Below are 20,436 nucleotides of genomic sequence, written 5' to 3' on the forward strand. Positions count from 1 at the left end.
GGGAGAAGGTGCCAATTTTTAAACGGGTTGATAGAAAGTGCACTACGACTGGGGTAGTTGATATTCTAAAGTCAGAGGACGATGACAACCCGAAGAGACAGAGGAAGAAAGCGAGAGCTTAGATGATTGACTTGACAGCCGGGTTAGAGGACTTGGCGAGGCCCGCCACTTCTACCATTCCATCACCTTCAGGCACAGCATTTGAGGCTGTTTCCATGAGCATAGCTACAGGGTCCACAGCAGTGGTACCCCACCACCCACTACAAATGTCCCTCCTTAGGGAATGCACACTCCATCATTGGCTGATTTCTGGAACACTGCTCACACTGTAGGCCAGGTGGACTCCAAGGTCACTAAATTCATCTGGACCCTTCTGGACATGATCCAAAAGTAGTGACGGAGTCGCGCAAACAATTATAGGATAGGTTCGTGGCCTTGGAGAAGAAATTAGAGAAGATCGAGCGGACGAGACTAAGCATCTGAGAGGAGTGAGGAGCGACCTTGCCTAACTGAGGACCGACTTCTTTGCCTCCCGAACCCCACTTTTTTCAGGAAATGGGCACTAAGGTTGTATGGTTATTGAGGAGGACGGGAGAGGCCATACCGACACAGCTGAGAGTTCTTCAGACCACACTACAGATGGAGGTGATCCACAGTGGTGGGTGATGATGAGTACGAGGAGTTGGCTGACTTTAAGAAGCTCCCTGATGCCACAGATGATTTGATCCAAGCCACTTTCGCAGCTTCTGTTCATCATGGGCATCTGGTTGCTCACACTGATAAGGAGTTTGAGTGGGATATATAGAGAGATCAGGAGCATTCTATCATGGATCTTGTAGGCCAGAAGGGGAAGAGTACTGATGCTCCTCCCCCACTAGTAGATGGAGTGAGTTCTTCGCATCCCTTGATTCCCGAGTCTAGCCCGGTTGACACTGCAACTGAGGCCGTCATTTCATCTACCGAGCCTAGTTTAGCTCTTTCTGATATGGCTCGAGACGACGCTTTATACGTCAGAGAGAGTTCCCACCTCTATTTTTTTTATTATTTATGATGCACTGGGGACAATGCAATGTTTTAGTCAGGGGGTGGGTAGCCCTTGTCTCTCATGTGGGTTGGTTTGTTAGATGATGTACCATAGATAACTTGTATTTTATTTGTTTAGTTCTTTTTTGTCGGATGGTGTTAATGTTAATGTTAATGTTAGTTTGTTTGTTTGTTGTGGTGTTTGCCCATGTTTTAGGTAGTTTTGAGTCTGCTTGTCCCAATGATAGATATTTGGGCACTTTCTTAAGGAAATTAAGCATTGTAGGGTCGGGATGGCATCATGACTTGTGTGGTATACCAATATAGTTAGAATCTTGCACTTTTTTAGGTTGTTAATGTGCACCCCTCCAAAAAGTTGGTTTTATTACAAAAGGTGCAAATTTTGACAATATGTGCCTCACTTTGTGACTTTTGAGTACTCTTTTTGTTTATTGCATAACTTGTGCTTTCCCTAGAGGTTGAGTAACCCATCTTAAACAATGCATGTGCCATGATGCCATGAGTGGTGACGTTTTGTTAATAACTCTTGTGTTGCTTGTGTCAACTAGAACTTGCCCGATTGTTTATCTAAGCTAGTCTTAATTGTGCTTGTTGTAAAAATGATCTTAGGCAATCTTTAAAAGTCTTAATTGAACTCCTTTCACCTTTGGAGACCACCAAAAGCATAAATGTATCCCTAGTTACCTCTCTTTGAGCCTTTTAACCTTTCTTTGTTAACCACATTACATCTATCCCTTTATAACCCATCCTTCCTTGAACTTTAAGTCTCAACTTAGGCCAAAAGCCTAAGTTGGAGGTGAGAGGCCATGTGATTAAGGTAAGGCGCCCACTTAGGCCTTCGACCTAAGTCGAGGGTGGAGTACCTTTTGCGTGACTTGCAATACAACCCTTGCATGTATGTATATATGTGTGTGTATATATATATATATATATATATATATATATAAAGAGGTGTAATCACATTAGAAATAGTAGCAATAAGCTAAAAAGGGGCTGGAAAGTAAAGAAGGCAAAAGAAAAGAGGAGTTATCAAGCAAAGGTTAAGGGAAGAAGTGGAATGTTGAGAACTAAAGAAGGGCCATAATGACAAGTAAGTAGAGTTCAAGGAAGGTGAAGTCACCTTTGTACACAATTGTGTATCCTACCCAACCCTGAGCCTACATTAGAACCCGGAAAAGTCCTTTGAGATCTCTGACCGAACACTTTTGAATTAGTTTTGAAAAAGAATAAGGGAAAGCTTATGGTTTCACACTTGTGACACTTGAGATTCCTTGTGAGTGCGAGTATTTGTTCTAAGTCCTTGGGAATGATTGGATTTTTTTTTTGAGAATGACTTTCTTTCTTGTGAGGGCACATGTGTTGTGACAAAAGGTTGGCAAAGACACCACTTAAGCTAGCCAAGGGAGTGTAAACGAGACAAGAGTATTATTTAGGCACATTTTAAGGCTTGTGATTGTCACGTATTTGTCAACTAGTGCTTATTTGAGTTGATAAAAGGGTGTTGAATGAAATGAATGAGCATGCTTATATTTTAATTATTGGTACCAACTGATAGTCATATGGATCCCATGTTGTTAGTTCAGTCTAGCTTTAGTCGTAATGTTGTGTTGTTTGCTTGAGGTCAAGCAAAAGGTTAAGTTGGGGGTGTTGATAAGTCGTGGATTTTCGGGCTTTCTACATCCACTACTTATACTTTTTAGGAGTCATTTCAAGTATTTTTCTCTATTTTTATTATGTTTTCATGTGTTTTAAAGTTTTGTGAGTTCGAAGGCATAAAGGGAACAAAATGACAGAAAAATAGCAAAAACAATCAGAATACGGCGAAGATACGGCACCGCAAGTGAGAGTTGCGGTCGCAAAGTGTTTGCACACAATGAAAAGAGAGGTTGCCAAAGTACAGCAAAATGCAAAGCAATATGCGGCACCGTAAGCTCCAACATGCGCTTGCATACGCAGGCTCTGAACAACCAGTGAATAAGACAAAGTGCACGAAGGGACATGCGACACCGCAAATTCATATGCGGTCGCATCTAGTATTTTTAGCAAGATCAGTGGAGGATTTAAAAATAAAGAAGTTGCGGTCGCATCTCGAATATGCTGCACTATAAGTTGGACGCAAAGTTCACGGGTCGACGAGTCCAAGATTGAAGATGAGGCCAAGATGCGGTCGCATACTCTAGTTGCGACCGCATTATCGGCCCCGGATGTTGTCATTTAGGCCATTTTCGTACTTTTTGTTCTCCCTCTATAAATTCTAGTGCTTAAGTTTTCGTGCATATCATTGAATATTCTCTACACAGACTTTATTGTTGTCTTTTAGCATTTAGAGCATTGAATAGTGGTGGTTAAAGGTTTTTAAGGAGAATCTTCCTCTTTTTGTCATTATCTTCCATCAAACTTTGAAAGCATGATGAATACTTTTTCTATTCTTGTCTTTTATTTAATGAATATGAGTAGCTAATCTCATTAGCTAAGGTTGTGGGACCAAATGTGTTAGTTATGTGATTGAGTTTTGCATTCAAACTTTACTTGTATGTTAAAGATGTTTTCTATTAACTCTTCAAACCTTAATGACTTTTAATGGATGTCAACTAGGCCTGTGCACAAATCGGTTCAATTCGAATTTCCGAACCGATTCGAAATAATTCGGATAATTTAATTTGGATAATACAATTCGATTTCGATTTACAAATGCAATTGTAAAATATTACGGTTTAACGGTTCGGATACGATTTGCTTCAATTATCAACCGAACCGATCCGAACAAACCGAATTTATATGCCACTAGTGATTAATATGACTAATTTGGTATATGTAATGTGGTGTTGGCGGATTTGTATGCTTGCACAAGTTGTCAAGCTCTTGTTTTGCTATTTATATGCTATTATGGTTGCAAGTTTATGGGTTTTTCTTGGTTAATGTCTTGGTTATAAGGCTGTAAGTTTAGGATCTCATTATTTTTTGTTATGTTTACTCTAAAACTGAAATGAAATAATTGCTTGTTTAAATTTCGAATAAACCGAACAAATCGATTTGTGTAACCGAACCGAAATAATAAAAAACGAATCAAATTGAACCTAGAATGAATCGAGTTTGGTTGAGAATTTTAGAAAATCGAAATTCGAAATTTCAACTCGATGATGGCCAAAACCGAACCGAACCGATTCGTGCACAGGCCTAATGTCAACATTATTTGTGCCTAAATACTTTTACTTTGCTTAGAAAAGAAAGTAAAAGTTAGAAAAAGAGTTAAATAGGAAGAATTTGGGGCTTTAAACCTTATGTTCAAGAAATGCAATCTAAAACGTAGTAAGCCATAAAATATACTTATTACCTTTGTCTAACTTAAGACCTTTTTTTGGGTGAGGTTTCAAATTTTTAATAATTTATTAGAAGTAAGTCGTAATTTACAGGGTAAGACATAGTTATCATGGTTGTTTTTTTTTTCTTTTTCTGTTAAACTTATGAAGTACACGACAACATTAGTTGTTTAAGTGAAGAACTATCTCATCAAAATACTTCTAATATACCATTGCACTTTTATAAGCTTTAAATTTTATTTATAAATTAAATAAATATTTTTAAATTATTCATATATCAAAAGATCATTACTTTTAAATATAAATTTTACAACAATCCCTAGGCTACACGTGCAAGGGACGTCCACTTGTTTCACACTATTGTCACACAGTCATTTTCCCAATTTTAGGACTTTAAAATCGGCTAAAATTTTGGTTATTAAATTTTTGTTTATTTAAACCATGTACACCTTCTAATATTTAAGAATTTGAAATCGATCAAGATTTTTCTTTATATAAATTATTTCCTTTTTTATGTTATGTAATATAAATATAAAACCTTCCATTAGTTCTCCTAATCTCCTACATATCCAATAAAAAAAATATTAATGAGTTAATGTTTACCTTGAAAAAAGGACTAGAATTGAAACATACGTTTTTCTGTTTCAACATTGATATTTATCAAAAGTTTTATTTTTCTGAATTATTGAAATATTTGTTATTATTATGAGTAATATTTATCTAATTATCGTTAGACAATAGAAAAAAGAGAGTACGAGAAGAGTAATGTTAATATAAGGGTATCTAATGTACTTAATCAGAGATCTCGGATTCGAGCCCTATGTATAGAAAAATCTTTGGTAGGGAGCGCTCCCCCCGAATGGAACCCTATGCGGAGCGAATCTGGATATAGTCGGACTTCAATGCAGATAACGGACACCAGACACCGGGTGGGAAACCAAAAAAAAAAAAAAAAAAGTCATTTACTGTATATTGTGAAATAATTTAAAACAAAATTACTTAAATATCAATTCTTAAAAGTATTATAATGAATCTATAAAATAAAAACAAAGGTTTAAATATAAAATAAAAATTCATCTCTTGATGTTTAAAAATAAAAATAATTTTCTCAAGTGGGTTTCATTACATACTTAAAACAAAAAGAAGTAAATCTATATACTTATTACACGTAACTCTGTTTGGATGGTCGTTAAGTATTGTTTCATAATGTATCGTATTGTATTGTGCTGTATTATTATATCGTACTGTATTGTTCTGATGAATACAATGTTTGGATAGATTGTATCGCTTCCCGTCGTTACATAATATCACATATGAGCAATTTTGAAGGATAAACCTACAGGAAAAGTAGGGTATGGGGTAGAGCTAATATAAAAAGGTAGGATAAATGATAAAATAGAATTATTAGATAATAAGTAAAGACAAAATAAGAAAAATAGAATAACGTAACGACGGGATAATACAAAATCGGTAGTTATATAAAATGAGACTTTTCATTATCGTTACATAACAATGGATTTAACGATACGATACAATAAAATTAAAGTAAAAATCAAAACAAACATTGTATATAAACTAAAAATACAATACAATACAATATAATACAATATGTAACAACCTTCCAAACAAGTTGTAATTCAGCAACTGAGTCAATGTAATAATATTAGTTTGTCATTTAAGTGAATGTTGCATCTATTGTAACGTCTATTTTACTTTACATAACTTGCTCTTTTCGTATACAATTTTTAGTTTATTGACACATGCAACGCACGTACGCTGAAACTAATATAATATAGATAGATAGATATAGATTATTTTTTGTTCGGGGGGAAAATAGAATCGTATTCTGAGCTCCCCTTAAGTGTCAATTGTGAACTCTTAATTTAAAAGTACAATGTGTTTTGCTCAGTTATCTTAGAGAGACACGTGACAGCGTGTATCAGTGCGTGGAAATAAGTTTATTAGTAGATTGTGGGTGTGTTCTGTACCGAGGAAAACATTTTTTAGAAAATATTTTTAAATTTTTTCATGTTTGATTGGTTAAATTTTTTAGAAAATACTCTTTCTGTTTCAATTTATTTGTCTTATTTTTCTTTTTAGTCTGTTTGAAAAATAATGTTTTTTTCCTTCTTCTTTTTTTTGGCAATTTTTTAATTTCAACTTTCTACGTGATATTTTTAAGATTACCAAAATTAAAGGACATTTTGGTACATTCTAAATATCTTTGTTTTGAGAACACAAGATTCAAAAGTCTTCTTTACTTTCTTAAACTTCGTATAAAGTCAAATTCTGACAAACAAATTGATATGGAGGGAGTATTTTATTCAGGAAAACAAATTCCTTAAAATGAGAAAAATGACTTCCGTAATAGGTGTATGGAAAACAAGTTGCACTCTGTACTGATTGTCTCCTCCCACCCTTGAACTCACCTCATCTTCAACCCCATCCTACCGTACTTACCCCACCACCTCCACCACCCACCCCACCCCCACCACCACCCACCCCATCACAACCCCTCACTCCCCCAACTCCACCACCCATAATATTTGTCTATATTATATACAAATGCATTTAGGATAACATTTTTGCTTACTTACCGAACAAAAGCAAAATAAGTAAGAAACATACTTATTTTTTTGGAGAACACTTTCTAAGAAATATTTTTAACGGAAAACATTTCCCTTCGTACCGAACACACTTTGCGGGTGTTTTACTCCCTCCGTTCCATAATAGTTGTCACATTTATCTTTTGCACGCCCTTGAGAAATGATAAATAAGAAATAGTATTTTACTAATTTACCCTAGTTTTGCCTAAACAATGCTAAACTAATCTTATTGGTATTTGAGCAATCACACCATAATCAATAGTCACTTGTTTAAACTCTTCAAATTTACCATTACTATGCTATATAATCAATATTGTTTACTTTCAAGAACAATTAATATTAAAGGCAAAATAGAAAAAAAAATTAATTCTATCTTAATTTTATAATTGACTAATATTTTAGGACAAATATTCTTAAAAACCTTAGACAACTAGTATTACAGGTAGTGAGCAGAGTCTTGGTAGAAACAAGTTCTATAGAAAACACGGCAAATATGTCATTTGAGTCCATTGCGAAGTTCTAAAATCCTTGAGGCTTGTGGGATGGGCTCTTTGTACGGTAATGGGGCACGCTCTAAATTTCGGGAAATTTCATAACGAGCAAGTATTAAAATACATGTTGCAAAATTTTAGCCATATCTTCAAAATATCAGTTAGTTTTTTCAGTTTTGCTTTTTCCTATTTATTCGGTTGGTTCAGGGTTTATATTTTTTATAATTTCAGTTTTGTTCGGTTATCTGTTTCGCTGATCCAGTTAATCGAAAAATCAAACTTTCTAAAAAGGTTTTGGGTTCTATATGTAACTCTTTGTTTTTTCTAGCCCAATTGTCCAAATAATAGGGGAAATAACCCATATATACAGCCGAGACATCTAGTTTGCAGCCGATGTAACTCACTGTATCATCAATGTATAGAAAATGTATTTGTTCTGTATAACTATTTATCGACATTTCTTATATTTTATATATATAATGTATATGCTTTGTATAAACACACGAAAATCAACTCAAACTGCAGTTGAATATCATCCGTGTATAGATTATGTATTTGTTCTCTATATATAACTATTGCATATACTATGCATATAGAATGCATATGCTTCGCACACAAAAAAAAGTGGTCGTCTGTTAAACGACTTGCTCTATACACTACCACCAGCTCAAAACAAATAGCAGCCACATACGAACAGACACAAAATTCCAGTATTGAAACACGACACTAGGAGAAAAAAATCTTCTGCCCAAAAAATCTTCCTCTTCATTAATTTAACCTTTAAATTCCATGTTGAGGGCTTTCTATGTTGTAATATAATCAATATCAACTTCTTGTGCCATTGCCGGAAGCTGAATGTTTGAACATAAGGCTGAATAGTCAAACGTCCTTCAGCTTCAACAGCATTTGTGGTCAAATCCTAATTTCCGCTTGCCCCATCATCTGTTTGCATTATTAATTTCATCCACTGTCATGACACCAGGGCAAAATACAGAGAGCAGAATGAGTTTGTGAAGAAAATATGACACGCGAAGAACTGGGTAAAAGTCATGTGGGAGAGAGAGAAGAGAAAAGGGTAGCAGGGACCACTGATTTTTAAAAGGGAAAAGGGTTAAATTTACCCTCCAAGTATGGTTTATAGTTTAAATTTGCCCTCCGTCAAAGTTTGAGATCAAATTTGCCCTCTCCGTTAAAGTTTGGGATCAAATTTGCCCTCCAAGTATGACTTATAGTTTAAATTTGCCCTCCGTCAAAGTTTGGGATTAAATTTGCCCTCTCTGTCAAAGTTTGAGATCAAATTTGCCCTCCCTGTTAGGATACTTGATAAATTTGCCCTTATATGGATGAAAATCTGACTTGGAGTTCACAACACAAAAAGTTAGCCACGTTGGATCCACATATGCTCCATGTAGTCTCCCAATCCCAATTCTCTTAACCCAATTCTTTTTTGGAAAAAAAAAAATGCTCATACAACATTTGTTTTGTCATAGTAAAGGTTTCTTCACGAACTCTTCAGAGCATTTCTGAATAGAGGAGAACATTTTTTCTCAGAATACACTCCTAAACGTATACCAAAAGTAAGATCAGAAAAGTTATGATCCTGCAAAAGTGATAACAAGACAACAAAATAAATTTGTGCAGTTCAGCTTTGAAAATCCATTTTCAGTTCTCTTCAACGAAAATCCATTTTCAGTTCCCTTGAATAGTTTTTGAGAGCTTCTGACAGGGAGGCGACAACAATGACTTAAGTTAGCTCCATCAAAGTTCACCTAAGATAGATGTCACATTCAAGAAAGTTTTGCTGGTCAGATAAATTCTATGTTTCTAGAGAGAACAACGAATCCTTGGTCGTATTAAACATTTGTTGTTGCTGCTGCAAAAAATTTCTTACATGCCTTCTATTTTATGCATTATGTGTTTACCTCGATGCGATTAAAACTCCAGCTTTTCCCATTACTACATGTGCCTTAGTGTCAGCAATAGTCTAGACGGGTTAAAAGAATTGGGATTGGGAAACGGGTTAAAAAGAGAATTGGGTTTGGGAGTCTACTGGAGCCTATGTGGATCCGTCGTGGCTAATTTTTTTGTATTGTGGAGTCCAAGTCAGACTTCCATCCATATAAGGGCAAACTTATCAAGTATCCTAATGGGGAGGGCAAATTTGATCCTAAACTTTGACGGAGGGCAAATTTAAACTATAAGTCATACTTGGAGGGCAAATTTGATCCCAAAGTTTGACGGAGAGGGTAAATTTAATCTCAAACTTTGACGGAGGTCAAATTTAAACTATAAACTATACTTGGAGGATAAATTTGATCCTTTTCCCTTTTTAAAAGGAATGGGTCATGCAAGTAATAAGACAATAATTGGGCTAAAAATGATACTCCCTCTGACAAAATTTATGTGATATTCTTGGCTTCTCGAAATTCAAACTGTATAGACTTTGATCAATATTTTAAGTTTATTTTTTCACCAAATTGATATCAAAAGTTATAACTTATTGTATTTTTCATATAGTTTTTAAATATATAAATTTTAATCTGAAAATATTGAGTTAATATAATACAATTTAGTTTCAAAATTTAGTCAAATTAATTCTCAAAAAACGAAAAGTATCACATAAATTGGAAGGGAGGGAGTAATAAAGATGTCCGGCTGGTATCTGTGTGTAATTATCCCCAAATAATATTGAAGTCCAAGTATGTAATATGTAGAGAAAATTACAGTCCGATGCTATCTAGTATATAAAATTTGGCTGAAGTCCCTTATCCTTATCAGTTTGTGTATGTACATCTTTACCTCCTTAGATTCTGTTTTCTTTAAGAATTACTTAGTGGTCTCAATATGATTCTTTGACCCACTTCTTTTGTATTCCTTTTTGTTTGTTTTAAGAAAGAAAAGGGGGGAAAACAGCATAGTACAAAGTTGGTTAAGAAAAAAAGTTAAACCCACGCTATTTTCCTTCTTGTACTTCATCGCTTACTCTCAAAGATGTGAGTAGTTACGAGTCCGGAATCAAAATGACCCAATAAAAAACACATTGAACCAAAATACCAAAAAAAAAAAAAGCAAAAAAGTACCTTTAACGCAGTAAAATACTGCGTTAAAAGACTTAATCGTGCCGTTACGGTTAAGTCCTTTAACGCAGTATTTTACAGCGCTAAAGGATATTGCCTCTCTCCTTTAGCGTAGTAAAATACTGCGCTATAGGACCTATTTGTTTTAGTTAAACTCACTTTCTTTTACATTTTCACACTTTTTTACGTACTTTAGCCGTATATTAATCATGCTTTGAGACTCCGGAACTTCAATATTTAATATAGAACCCTACTTATTTTTGCGCGATTAATAAGGTAGGCTCAATACATCAAGGATACGCAGAAATTCAGATTGTCGTTTTAGTGGTTGAAAAGTGTTCGAAGTCCATTTTTGTTTGAAGACTTGTAGTCATTAGCTTTACGTTATTTATGTTTTAGGGTTTCGTGTTATTTTTAAATTAATGCGTAACTTTATTTTGAATATTTTCACGATTTTTTTATTATCAACTTAGGATGTGACACTATAAACAATAATAAAGACTAAGATAATATTTATGAATATAAATAGATATGCAAAAAATATATAATATTTACTTAAACTGTACAACACTATTGTATATACTAGTGGGTCCCACATACGGTATGCCTGAGACTATCCGTAGGCCTAAGGCTCATACCATCCCCACCGCCCTTGCCATCGTCTCCATCCCCCTTTTTCCTCTTAATAAGAGGGCGCTCTAAGCCATGATCATCCCTCGCCCTTGTGCCCTTCTGCATAACGTGCTTCTTCTTGGGATCTAGTCCTGCTAGCACGCTCAGAATCTCAGGCTGAACTGGGTCTGGAAACGCAACCTCATCCTCGTCGGGAGTTGCCACCGCAAGCGCCGAAGGATGAACCTGAAAAATATATAAAAATTAATACCATTTCTTATTTATATTGAATACATTAACGTTTGTTGAATAATCAAACCTGTGTATCGACGAGTGCCTGAGTAGGCTCCTGAGATGGGTCTGGTGTAGAATATGAGGCAGTCTCATGGACCAGATGTTGTTCGAGGTCCAAATAAATGTTAAAAAAATTAAATAAATATTCACCTTATATTGAACAAAATTGATTTTAAGTAAAAATCTTACCTGTGGCTCGATAATCTCATGAGAAGACACCTCTGGCTCAGCACGCCCATGAGAAACGCTTGAGTGGGTTGCTCTTGTGGACCCACTGGCGCCGAATCTTAAGATATGAAAAATTACGAAATAATAAGTAACACATATATTTAAAATAAGTACTTTAAATAATCAAATATGTATTTTAAATATTCACCTTATATTAAATAAAATTAATTTTAATAAAAAGCTTACTTGTGGCTCGACGGTCACATGGGAAGACACCTCTGGCTCGGCAGACCCATGAGAAAACACCTGAGTGGGTCGCTCTGGTGGACCCACTGGCGCCGAATCCCTAAAATATAAAAAATTACGAAATAATAAGTAACACACACACACACACACACACACACACACACACACACACACACACACACACACACACATATATATATATATATATATATATATATATATATATATATATATATATATATATATATATTTAAAATAAGTAATTTAAATAATCAAATAAGTATTTAAAATACTAACTGGGATTAAAAAGTCACCGAAGTCAAGAATCTTGGGTTGCTCTGGTGGACCCACTGGCGTCGAATCCTAAAATATAAAAAATTACGAAATAATAAGTAACATATATATATTTAAAATAAGTAATTTAAATAATCAAATAAGTATTTTAAATACTAATCGGGATTAAAAAGTCATCGAAATAGCACCGCCCCAGCTGTAGTCTCCCAAGAGGTCCAAATGCTCCAAGAAGGCCAAATATCGTAAGCTGACTAGGCACCCGATTTGTTCGGGAACAAGATCCCCCGAATATAATAAGCAGATATAAATAGGCATGACGATCAACAACGTCCTGCTGAGTGTCGTCCTCAATAGGAGGCTCTACTAGCAAATAAGTGCAGAGTGCACTAATTTGCACCCGATTCTGTCCCGAGATATGGGCCGCGACAGCAGGCACGAAGTGGGTGAGCCTAGTCAACTCCGTCACCCATGTCCTACCAAGAGGAGGCTCGTACTGACTGTATAATGACTCTCTATCTGCCTGCAATCCAAACAGGACCTCCACATCTTGAAGTGTAATCATGGTCTCACCAGTGCAAAGATGGAAGGTATGTGTCTCCAGCCTCCACCGCTCAACCATGGCCGTAATGAGCGCCCAATCATGCTGTACCCGACCAACGGACACGCAACGATAGATACCTACTCGAAACAATATCTCTAAGACGCGGGGGTGTGGGGGGCGCTCGCGTAAAAGAGTCCACGCTCTCTGCAGCCTACGGGGACGGAGCCTAGTCACTATCCCTATATCACCAGTCCATAAAAACTCTGACCTATGAGTGTCTTGCAAAGAAAGTACTGATCTATCATCGGGCCCCAGGCGAACAGCGGGCTCCAAGCGAACATTCGGATCCATGAAAGAGTCGGATCTGTAGAAACTAAATTATTCATTGTTTTTGAAATTAAAGAGAAATTATATTAACTAATTAATCATTTATAGGGAATATGTAAATTATGTTGTATTATATTTTGTGAATAATTATATCTAATTACAATTGTTCTCCTAACTACAATTAAAGAAATAACTAACTCATTTATTTAAAGATTAACATGGGATAAACAAATAATTAACACGGGATAAACAATTTCACAAATAAATAAAGTAACAATGCCATAATTAACAAATAATAGGAGATTGCTATATTTTTTGTAACTAGTCTCTATGTACGTGCGTTGCACGAATATTTCCTGTCGATTATTATAATATTATTTATATTCTATTGATAAGCAACTTGAAAAAATAATATCTAATTATTATCTTAAATGTATAAAAATCAAATATTTACTGCCTCGCACGATTCTGAATATTTGATTTGCTAATTTTATTATCAATCTTTAGTAGATAGTCTTTTCCAAAAAATTATTTTCACTCTCTAACCAAATATTGGAAGAAAATAATTATTTTTCAGAATAACTTTCGTCATATTAAATGTGCAGTAAATTTAAAAATACTTTAACAATTGAGACATAATAATTTAAGTAAAAATTAACATGTACAATTTTTTAAAACTATTATTTTGTGACATATGACTTTAATATAATTCAACGTTAAAAGTATAAATATTGGCAGAAAATTTGCAGTTGGATAATTATGATTCTTTAGCAATATCATTTCCTACAATTTGCATCGATTGTTAGGTATAGGATGACATTGTAATAAACATTTTCATGAGATAGTAGTTTAGCAAGACAGCGATAAATATACAAATACAAACTTCCTTGATAGTAAGGACACGGGGATTTGAATTATGTGATGGCAAAAGACTTTTTAGTTAATTAGTTTGGGAATCGAAATTCAGAAGAAGTATTTGCTTAAAACTCTATTTTGAATATGTGATATTTTTTTAATTTACCAAAATAGCCAACACAAATATGATAAAATTAGACTAAAAGAGTATATCCGTCGACCACATATTTTTCTAGAAACTTTGAATTTTATCTTTAACGTATCTATTTATGAAATTCATAATAATTTTTATTTCCATGAACATATATATTAAAAGAAGAACTTTAACTATTCTTTTTTAAGTTTAGTAGATAATCTTTTTTTATTTTATTTTGTATGTTACCTAGTTGACATAGAACAGAATTATCTAAATATCGTGTTCTTTACCACAGCTTCATCGAGTTCTCTCAAATTTAGGTTTAGTAGTTAATCTTTTTTGTTTTAATATGTTACCTAGTTGACATAGAATAGAATAACTAACATATATATTCATGCTTTTAAAATAATATAGATTTAACGATTCAGAATCAATTAACAAAATAATAATTCACAAACAATTAACAAAATATCAATTCATAATCAACAATTAACAACTAATTAATTAATAATGGCACATGTTACAAATAATAGTGGATTAAAAATAATAATTCATAAACAATTAACAAAATATCAATTCATAATCAACAATTAACAACTAATTAATTAATAATGGCATATTTTATAAATAATAGTAGATTACTATATTAAACAATTAACAAATTAACAATTCATAAACAATTAACAAATTAACAATTCATTAACATTTAACAAATTAAAAATTCATAAACAATTAACAAATAATAAATTAACAAAAAATAAAAAAATAAAAAAAAATAGCAAAACGCTAATGCCTACAGCGAAGATCAACAGCCCATTTTTTTTTTTCGAAATTCAAGACTATTAAACGTTAAACATGCTTAGGATACAATGTATTTAACAAAATAAAAAAAAATTCATAGTAGAATACCTTGATCGAAGTTTGTTGTAGGGTTGTTTTAATCGAGTTATACGCCGCTTTTTTCCAAAATTCGAGCTTAGAATCTTGCTCCTTGACTTGAATATACCAAGAATCTAAACTTTTTCGACGAAAATTAATAGAAAACGACATTTTTTGAAGTGGAGTCCACCTTAAAAATGCCTCTAATGGCGTTTTTGAATTTTTTTTAAGGTGGAGGGGACCAGTGGTGGAACCCGTTGGGGTTTATGTCGGGTCCTATAGCGCAGTATTTTACTACGCTAAAGGAGAGAGGCAATATCCTTTAGCACAGTAAAATACTGCGTTAAAGGTACTTTTGTGCCTTTTTTTTTAGAGTATTTTGGTTCAATGTGTCTTTTCTTGGGTCATTTTGGTTCTGGACTCAGTAGTTACTATCCAATCATCGTAATTTTTTACTGGACTTCTTTTATTTTACGGAAAAGGGCCTAAAATACTCTCGAACTATTAGAATTGGTACAAAAATACCCTCTATATACCTTTGAGCTCCCAAATACCCCCACCGTTCACCTATTGTGTCTAATATACCCTTATTTCTAACGGCTCCATCTCATTTATGACATGACAGCATTTAATTGGTTGCCCCATATGATTAACTAGTCTAATTAATTTTAAACTATTCTGATCGGACCCAACCCATCTACCCTCTCCAAATTAAATCAGGATCCAAAATGGGGGATTTAGCAGTAGCCGTCGGTCTTCTGAAGGTCTCCTTTCTTTTTTTTTTTTTTTGGCTCAAATTAATTGTTCAATAGCTTCTGCTACTATTTTTTCTAATCATCTTGTTAATGAGTGGATTCAACTCAAACTTTACTGCTAAGTTGAATGTCAAGTTTTAATTTTTTGAATCATAATTTTATGTTTTTAGTCAATTTGAGTGCATTATATTACCAGCATTGTCTTTCTTCCTCACAAAATTCTATTCGACTTTCCCTTATACTGCAACTTGTCAAGATTAGTTCACTGTTTTTTCTTTTCTTTTCGGCATTTTGTTCGTTCTTTGTATGATTGCTGTATAAACTAACCATTCCTGATTTAATCTGGGGCGAGGCGGGTTTGTTGGGTAGATGAGTTGGGATCCGGTCAACATAATTTAAATTAATTAGATTAGTTAATTATATAGGGTAACCAATTAAATACTGTCACGTCATAAATGAGATAGAGCTGTTAGAAATAAGGGTTTATAGACCCCATAGGTGAACGACGGGGATATTTGGGGGCTCAAAGGTAGATGGAGGATATTTTTGTACCAATTCTAATAGTTCAAGGGTATTTAGGTCCTATTCCGTTTATTTTAATATAACTATTAATATATTATTATAAAATAATATGTTAAAATTGAGACAGAGACTATAATTTAGAGAGACAACAATAATGAGAGATTTTTTTTTACTTTGTATTCATCATAATTACCTCCTCATATAGAAGTAAGATCTTCCTTCTCCTAGTCTAGCAAGATAACTCATTCTAATAAAACCATAATTCCTATATTACCATAATTACAATTGTACCATAAATAAGCTATTATATTCTCTCAATATAACATTATAATATATAGGGTGTTTTTGTTATTTAGAAGGACTTTGTAATTCAACTTTAAGTTTAGAATTTTCATTTTTAACATAATATAAATACACATACCATTATACTAAACTGGAGGGACTGGGAGATTGGTTATTGGAGGGGAGCCAAATTCATTACACTATATGAACATCCTTAGCAGTTTCCAGTTACCCCTCACATTTGTCCTATTAAGCCGGTAAAGGGTTGTAACACTATTAATTTATATTTACTGTATTTGAGTTAATGATGAATTGGTCAATGATAGCCTACTTGACAAAATATATGCTATACTTTCATTTTCTAGCGCTATATGTGGGCCATTTATTATACTGGCAGGATTGTGGTCTACTAAATGTTAAGCCATCACATAATATGGAAACAATACTAATAAGGAGTTTGGACATGCGATTTCAAATCATGATTTCATGTCATTAGATAAAATTAATATTTGGACGTGCAAATTCATTTCATGATTTCATGTGATGAGATGAAATTTCAAATCATCCAAAAAGGCATGATTTGAGATTTCAAACCATGAATCCAAAAATTTTAAATGTCAAACCTGACCCATAAGTTTATATTTTATAAAAAAATACTCATAAGTTGGTAGATATTTTTAACAATTACTCCCGCCAACTATTTATCAACCTCATTAACTTCTACCAACCTTTATTTATATTCTAACTTCTACCAACCTTTATTTATGTTCTAACTTCTACAAAGTCATAGTAACATTACTATCCATGTTAAATTTTCTTTTTTATTGAACTAAAGTTTGATCAATTGATGTCGTATTTTTTTAGAAAGGTCTTCTAATAGCGTATTAATTTTGTTACGAAATATGACTTGCTCATTTGATAAGATTGTATAAGAATTGAGAATGTTTTGATAGTTTTCACAACTTGTGGGGTTTTATATCTACAAGAAAAAATTCAACTTAAGAAATTCAAATTGCATGTCCAAACATAATTTAAAATCATGGTTTCATCTCATGGTTTCAGATCATGTCCGAACGGCACCTAAAAGTTTAATTAATGGGTCGAGCATAATTTTTTTTCTATAAAATTTGGATATTAGTTTTATTGATTACTGGGGCGGTTCAAAGATATTTATGACCTAAAGTTGAACTTTGACAAGAGCTCAGTGATATAAGGGTCAGTTTGGAAAGTCACCACGTAATTGGATTTGGTGTAATCACTAGGGTAGTAATTACAAAGCGTAGTAATTATACAACTTAATAATTACCAAGACATGTTTGTCTGTAGTAATTACAAACGTAATGTTTGTAATTAAACAATAAATCTTAATTATAAAAATATAAACGTTAATATTTGACAAATATGTATCTATATAAGAAATTCAAAATATATTTAATTATTACGTATCATCGTGTTTTTTTTTTTTTGGAATAAGTTTTACATGAAAATTTCGCATTGATTTATGATCCTTACCTATAAGTATGTAAAACTTAAATTTATGATTCAAAGCATCTTAGAGTGCATCCCGGACGTAGTGACAATCAACTTCAATGTGTTTAGTCTGTTCATGAAACACCGAATTGCGTGCAATATATAATGCCGCTTGACTATCACAATACATTTTCACAGGAGATTTTTGGTCGACGCCCAAACTATGCAAGATTCCTTTTATCCATTTCAATTCACAGACTGTCATTGCCATTGACCTGTATTCCGCCTCTGTTGACTAGCGAGAGACAATGTGTTACTTCTTGGTTTTCCATGATATAGGTACATTCCCGAGGGAGATAAACCAGCTGGTAAGCGATTTTCGAGTCAACGTACATCCAGCCCAGTCGGAATCACACCATCTGTACAACTGGAGATCACAACCTTTTCTCATCACAATACCTTGTCTTGGGTTCTTCTTCAAGTAGTGCACCACACGGAGAGCCGCATTCTAGTGTGCTTCCTCCGATTGCTGCATGAATTGGGATGGAACATGCACGCAATACAATAACTCAGGTCTCGTAAAACTGAGGTATAGGAGTCTACCGACCAGATGTCGGTATGGTTCCGGATCTCCCAAAAGGGCTCTTTTGGCCAACGCCAAATCGTGATTTTGCTCCATAGGAGTATTGATGTGTTTAGCTCCCAATAAACCGACTCAGAGATTATATCCAAGGCATATTTTCGCTGACAGAGAAATAACCCAGTTGGTCTGCGTGCAACTTCAACTCCTAGAAAATACTTCAGAGGGCCCAAATCCTTCATGTGAAAACATGTGCGGAGATAGTCTTTGAATCGTTCAATGGCACTATGATCGTTTTCGGAGATAATCAAATCATCCACATAGACTAAGACGTTAAGATTCATACCTCCCCGGTGCATAGTGAATATAGAATAATCTGAGTACGACTATTTGAACCCATATTTCATCAAAGCACTTAACAATTTCGCAAACTAACACCTTGGAGCTTGCTTCAAACCATACAAAGTTTTTCGGAGTCGACATACTTGTACTGAATTATGAACGCGGAATCCGAGTGGAAATTTCATATAAACCTCCTCCGTAAGGTCACTGTGCAAGAAGGCATTATGCACATCCATCTAATGCAACTCCCAATTTCGCGCAACTGCAACTGCCGGGAAGGTCCGAACGGTTACTACCTTAACAACCTGAGCAAAAGTTTCGTTGTAGTCAATTCCTTCCTCCTGTTTATTTCTGAAGATGACCAATCGAGCTTTATATCACTTGATTGTGTCGTCATAACTGTACTTTATTTTGTACACCCATCTACATCCGAGTGCTTTCTTATCCGGTGGCAAAGTTTCTAGTGTCCATGTTCCATTATCTTCCAATGCTTGGATCTCTTACTGCATAGCTATTTTCCAATGTTTCTTTTTCATTGCCTCCAAAAAGGTTTTTAGTTCGGTTCCTGTGGTAATTACTGCAAGGAACCTTGGGTGTTGCAAGGAAAAATTATCTTAGGATATATAGTTAGCTAAAGGATAAGGTGCACCTGAGGGTTGTTGAGGATCGGGCAGACGCGTTGATGGATTTTTTTTTCCGGAATGTTTCGGTGACGTAGTCGCGCAACCGAATCGATTCATGCTTTTGACGTTTACCTCTACCCTACTGTTCCTCCAGTGGCATTTCACTGGCCCGGATACCTTCCGTTTGTACTTCATCTATGCTTTCACTATTTGGAATGACATCTGTTCGGTTTAATTCTTGCTGATCTGTAGGTTCGTTATCCGGTGTCTGTACTTCCATTCGAGTTTCATTCTTATGTATCTAAATTATCAGTCTGGTCTTTTCAAAATTGTATTGGTTTCTTTGCTCCTCAGTTTCATCCGGGATCACTTCTATGTTGTTGACCAAGTTACCTGATCCTTCGACAAAAGGGAACTTAGTCTCGTAGAAGTCCACATCTCTTGAGACTAAATATTCATCGTTCTCTAAGTCATACAATCTCCAACCCTTCTGTCCGTAGGGCTATCCGAAGAAGACACACCTACGACTCCTACTCTCAAACTTGTCCCTCGTTCTTCCCTTTATGTGTGCGTAGCAGAGTGAGCCTATCACCTTTAAGTGATCATACCGGGGAGCATTCCCTTACAAAATTTCATAGGGGGTTTTTCCATTCAAAACTAAAGACGGCGTTCTATTGATCAAATACCCCGCAGTCAAAACACATTCTTCCTAGAATTTGATTGGAAGATGACCTTGAAATATCAATGCTCGTGCGCCACATTAAGAATGTAACAGTGTTTTCTTTCGACTCTTCCATCCTGCTGAGGTGTCCCTGTGCAAGATGTTTGAAACAGAATTCCATGTTCGAGGATGTAAGTTTTCATACACGTGAACTCAGTTCCGTTATCACTTCTATCTTCACCTTTTTTCCGAACTGCCTCTCCCCAAAAGCGAAGAAATTCTTCAAAGTTTGAGACACTTCTTTCTTATCA

Source organism: Lycium barbarum, chromosome 4 (assembly GCF_019175385.1).
Source record: "Lycium barbarum isolate Lr01 chromosome 4, ASM1917538v2, whole genome shotgun sequence".
In the NCBI taxonomy this organism is placed as follows: Eukaryota; Viridiplantae; Streptophyta; class Magnoliopsida; order Solanales; family Solanaceae; genus Lycium; species Lycium barbarum.